Source organism: Protopterus annectens, chromosome 2.part0 (genome assembly GCF_019279795.1).
Source record: "Protopterus annectens isolate FY-2018-M chromosome 2.part0, PAN1.0, whole genome shotgun sequence".
Classification (NCBI taxonomy): domain Eukaryota; kingdom Metazoa; phylum Chordata; order Ceratodontiformes; family Protopteridae; genus Protopterus; species Protopterus annectens.
This window is the reverse complement of record NC_056728.1, coordinates 1,738,823,782-1,738,829,858: the sequence shown is the minus strand read 5'-3', so window position 1 is coordinate 1,738,829,858 and position 6,077 is coordinate 1,738,823,782.

Genomic DNA, 6,077 nt, shown 5'->3' with positions numbered 1-6,077 from the left:
TAGGCAGAGCTCTGTTGGTATGGAAAACACTGAAATTAATATCTGTGGTCACACATGGGTATTAAAAAATCCTAACATTAGTACTATACTAATAGACCATTTGGTACATTTTAGTAGGGCTGACATTATCGTACATGTATAAACAACATAAAATTTACCTGAATGCCAGGCATTATTTTGGCATGAGCACAATCCTCACACCCACACTCTAAAATACCAGCACATGGCTGCAGGTTTACAAACAAGTAAATTAACAAGCACATATTCATTAGCTATAACCTTTGAAGAAATTATATTGTGTCACATAAATTTATGTTGCACAGCATTACACTGGTGTATGGCACACTTACGTTGCTACAAACTACTGTAACCTACCTACATGCTGCTAGAGCCAGTAAACTTCCAATGTGTCCCTTGAGAGAGCTTAGGCTAATACATGTACTGTAGATACACTGAAAAAGTGACAGCACTTCTTGGCCTTATAGTAAAATGCAGTCAAAAAGCTATCCTTGTACAAAGAAGCTTGTGTAAAAAGTATTATACACCTTATATAAGCAGTTAATGTTCCAAATCAACAATTCCTGAGGTGAGCATGATTCAAACACAACTTCTTTCTCTGTAGCACAGTGAGAATCTACAGTTCACTTTGTGTTTATAACACATAATCACCTCTGCACATGCTTAGTTTATTAATTAGTGTCAATCTCATTATGGTTTCTAAACTGCTCAGCTGGTATGATGAGCAAACCTGATAAATACTGTGTTAATTTATAACACAACACCATGTACATGACTCAGCATCTGAGTTCAGCTCTGCACACCCATAAGAATCCCAGATTACTGGGGTAGGAAAGTTGTCATGCTCATACCTCTCGAGTGCTCCTGATTATAAGGAATGTTCCTCAGTTTAAGTTTTGAAAGCCATGCACCCATTTCCGCATTGAAAATGTCTGTCACACGTTCAGTTGTAAGCGATTGCTTTTAATTGATATCCATGGTAAATAGCAATGAAAAATATTAATGCAACAAAAGAATATTTTAGATTTATAAAATGTCACATTTTAACCATGCTGTGAGATTTGTAGTTATAGTTGTTGACAAGCTGCCATTAAATGCTGCACGTTACCCATTTGTTCATCATTGTAAGAGTTGGTGTTCCACAGTCTATAGATAGAAGGTAGAGTGTAATGGTCATGCTGTCTTTAACCTTCTGAAGATGGGGTTACTGTTGAGTATATATTCCCAGCAGCAAAAAGAGGGATAGAGGATTGCTATGTTTCACACCTTAAACTAACCATGTCCATTGAGACTGTTAAGATGGCAATGGGTTCGATCCCCCTACCCACACACAAAAAAGTACTATGTTGTAATGGCAGAGGTTATATGTGTAATATCAGTGCACCACTTCAAGGTCAATATATGTCAAAGCTGTAATTATTACTTGGCTGGGCTCTTCACAATATGCAGTGCACATATCTGTCCTTTGTCTATCACATGTGCTTGACATTTTTATTGTGTGATTATCATGTTTGTGATGTATATGCACAGTTGTATTATAGTTAAAACTGAAATAACATCACAAGCACAAATATACTATCTTGATAAATAGTTTATACAGTTATTATGCTCTTATGTTGGACTCCATTAGATGATGGCTTTTGGCTTAAGTCCTCCACACCTCCATATATAATAACAAAACTTTCTGATGTTATAACTGTGTTAGTGCTACTCCTAAAAGGAAAGTTTCCTTCACTGTAAGAGTATTAACATAGTTAAGAATGCAGTTTCATTGCTTTTGTATGTCTCTTCCCCAACCTGTTTGTCACAATCCTTTCTTTTTCAAACAATTATTTCATTATTTGTTTGTTTTATTTTCCTCTCAGTTTCTGCTATGATTAATGCAGCAGCCTCACTCCCAACAGAGACACCTAGCATATCTCAGTCCTTGCCTGCTAGAGTTTTCTCTGCACCTCCTGCCTTTCCTGCACAATCTGCATCAGGTAGCCCTGCACCACAGGGTGGTGCAATGGTACCCACTGATAGCAGCGCAAGTGGAGGTGACACTTTTTTATTGCCCACTTGTGGAGGAGATAATAGACAGGAGGTTGGATGCCCACATTGGACATAAAGAGGCCATGCTCCAGCACTGTTTTCGGTTGCATCCCTGCCCAGCCCTGTCTTCAACTTCTGAGGCAGGACCCAGTGATGACAGCTCCCAGGGAGATGCATAATGTCCCACTGGGTCTAAGATGGCACAGACTGCATCTCTGAACACTCAGTTCTGTCCCAAAACCCAGTGTTTCTCTCCCTTTTGTACCTATGCCCACCCCTGTATGTTATACAGTCTTCCCCTTAATATTGTCTTCCCTCTGTTTGTCTGAAGTGTCCTTCACAGCTGTTTCCCCCCTCTGATTATGTTAGCTCACACCCTTTCAGTCAAGTCTGTCCTCCCTATTGACCTGCCCTCACCTTCTTACTCTCATTTACTTCTCTGACTTCCTTCCCAGCATGTCCTTCTCAATAAAGAAGGACACCCATCCCACAAATAAAAAAAGCTCAAACACATGCTCCTTAACTTCTTGTATATTTCAGTAATGTACAAATTAGCTACAATTGTTCATCCTACTTAGTGTAGTTCGCCTACAAATCAATATGTGCCATCAGTAAATAGTTACAGCTATTGCTGTAGATCATCATCATTGCTGAGCAAAGGCATTGTGAGCTCTGCTCCTACCCCACCTCCATCCTGCTCATTCTTCATTTGTTCACATTGTGTTGTACCCTCTGCTTACATCTCTCCTAGGCTCTTATTTCAAACCAATAATATTTTCAATAAATAGATGAAAATGTCACACACATGTCCACAAGGGATTTATAATTCAATATCAATGTACTGTGTTCCTATATTAAGTGACTGCTGGCACAGAGCAATGACACTGGTCATCTATAACCACAGTGAAATCATAGTTCCCATTGTCTGGCTTCATCAAGCCATCAAGCAATAATGAAATATACTAAAGCTAATACTTTCCCTATAAAGGCCTCTATGGCACACTGTGTCCATGACATAACAAGTACATTTGCAGTGCACTGGGTTCAGGGTTCTAATCCCCTAAGGGTAGGATGTTATTTTACAATATTATATTTCCATCATACTAGTGTACTCCATTTCCCTGCAGTGTTTTTTTTTACCTAGCTAATGCTCTGGCCCAAGGATTATGGCTGGCACAGCCATGGGTTCATATCATATCAGGTGTACGTTTTCTTGCTATCCTGTGTTTCATTACCATGAAATTTGCTTTACCTCCATCTTCCCTATGTGTGATTCTGTAGCCTACCTGGCTAATGCTGTGCTTTGAAGAATATGAATGACATAAGCATGGTTTCAAATCTATGCAGATGTATACATCTTGTCTTTTTATTCTGCTCCTTTCCCCTGAGGTGAAACATTCCTATCCTCATAACATATATTGTGTCAAGGAGCTTGTCACTGTCTAACAAAATGTAAGTATGGCATTGTCTAGCATTGTTGAACTAGGATGTTGTGAGATATACTCTTACCCCATCTCCATGCTATAATATAACCGCTACTCCACCCTCAGCTATTATTGCTACTTTCCCTTCCATTGCCCACTTCTCTGGATAGATAGATAGATAGATAGATAGATAGATAGATAGATAGATAGATAGATAGATAGATAGATAGATAGATAGATAGATAGATAGATAGATAGATAGATAGACAGACAGACAGATAGATAGATAGATAGATAGATAGATAGATAGATAGATAGATAGATAGATAGATAGATAGATAGATAGATAAATAGATATAGAAAGATGGATGGATAAATCTACATAGATATAGCTATATAGAGATACAGATTGAAAGATATTGCACTGTACATTGCATCTGTATTGTAAACCTACGTGCAATAACTGCTAGGAGCACACTTGCAACATCAGTGCTGATTTCTGTTCTCCTTACTTCATTCTGTCCATGAGGTGAACTAACAAAATATAGCCACATGTCTGTGCTGCAGCTGTGACGAGGAGCACCTTGTCATGCACACTAGTCTGGTCGTATGCATATATAATTGGTGTGGCTGTTCATCTGGCGTGCAAGGTAAATAATGCTGGTTCGGCCACAACTGTGGGTGTAGTATTTATGAATCTCCGGTAATGTGCACTCTGTTTCCTATATACAGATGTATCCAGCTTCCATGCTCACCATGCTTCATATTTCAGATGTTCATATCACAGATTTCCTTCACATGTAAGCTATTTCTCAAAATTCTGTTGCTCCCAGATTTTACTGTGCCTTATGGCATAGTAAACAAAAGTGCTTTGCCTTTTCTCTATTTTCCTTATAATTTCTTCTCTATCCACCTGTTTATGTTGCATATATACATCCCAATAATTATTGTCAGGACATTCTTTTTTATCTACACACACCAAATGAAGAAAACTTCTGAAAGTGAAACTAAGTAGAGTTTAGCTAAAGAGTAACCATATCTGTTGTGTTCATTAGTAACCATTTTTGAATCCAACCTTATATATTTTGAAGATATAAAGCAAGTACAAATAAGAAACCTGTGGTAATGACCAATCAGCATTGATGTGTTGAGGTAAATACAATGCTTGAGAAAGCTAAATGCTGTTAGAACATACGGTTTAGGTTAAAAAATTAGCCTATACATAATAAGATGAATAAAGGCATGTGAACAAACTAATCATAAAAAAAAATCATAATTTTAAAACGGATTTAGATGAAAAATATGGTCATATGATGAAGTTATTACTATTAAAACTGCCAGCAGAGCAGATGTAGTATGCCTAACTATTTTATAACTATGATTACCACACAAATCAAACTCAGAAAAGAAAGAAGTTTCAAAGGGAGAAGAATCTTAGGAAAGTTTGTATATATTCACAATTGCTGTACAAATCAGTTAAATAAATGACTATAATGTGGAGAAAGTAATTAAAATACCAAAGTGTTTTTGCCTGAGGATCAAGTCTAATCTGCAGAAAAGCAGGCAGAGAAATCTTTCTAACAGGTTCACAGCAATAATGATGTTATTGGATATGTAGAATTATAGGTTGGAAACACAAGCAGGCAGGGATGACACAGTGTGCATTATCATTCATCCCTTTGTAATTTGTATCAGTAAATATCACTTTAACCTCCTGGAATAGGAATGCTAAAGAATGGCAGAAAGTCTGTAACCATTTCGTAAAAACGTTAAGGGCATCTATGTCAGAAAGGAGTGGTTTAGGGCTAACAGAAAGTTAGTAGAATGGAACACACCTGAATTCAAGCACATAACTACACATTTCTGTGGAAAGGATGAAGGGGAGAAAGAAGAATGACATGTAGTAATGTGAAATAGTCTATTTGAACAGGTCCACTACAAGATTTCAATGTGGCTACAGAAGGTGAGAGGAGTCTGGTGTGAATGAAAAAGGTGAATCAGAACTGCAGCTGGGGAAATTGTGAAAGGTGCTTTAGTTGTCTAAGAAATGTGAGATAGAGAAGATTGAAAGATCATGGCCAGAGAGCATGAATGAATAAGTTAAGGAGTTTATGAGTTTTGAAGCAGTAAGAGATGACCCATGTCCTCAAAAGTTAAACTGATTATGGAATCACACATTAAGGCTATGTGAAGGAAGTTATATAAGGTAGGGCAAGCATACATCAGAGAGAAGGGAGATGGAAGTCAAAACAGATAATGGTGCCTGTCCTACTAGTTTAGAGTGATAAAGCATTGGGTACAGCCCAGGCATCCTGAACTTGACTAATTGTTTGGGTGCTTGATAGTACAGCTGGTGAGGGTCAGTATGCCTAGGGAAGAAGGATGGTGTGGGGGTTCATGCCCAGCTTATGCCACTAATGCAATGACAGAGACTTGTTGGGTACCAGAGACCCATCAGTAAGTGGACACCTGATGTGGGGAAAATGTGGACATGGCTGGCTGTGCCAGTGATGATCGCCCTTGTCCGCATATGTGGGAGACTGCACATGTGCCAGCAAATGAGCAAAGGCAACTCTTGTGGTGAAACAAGTGTTCATGACA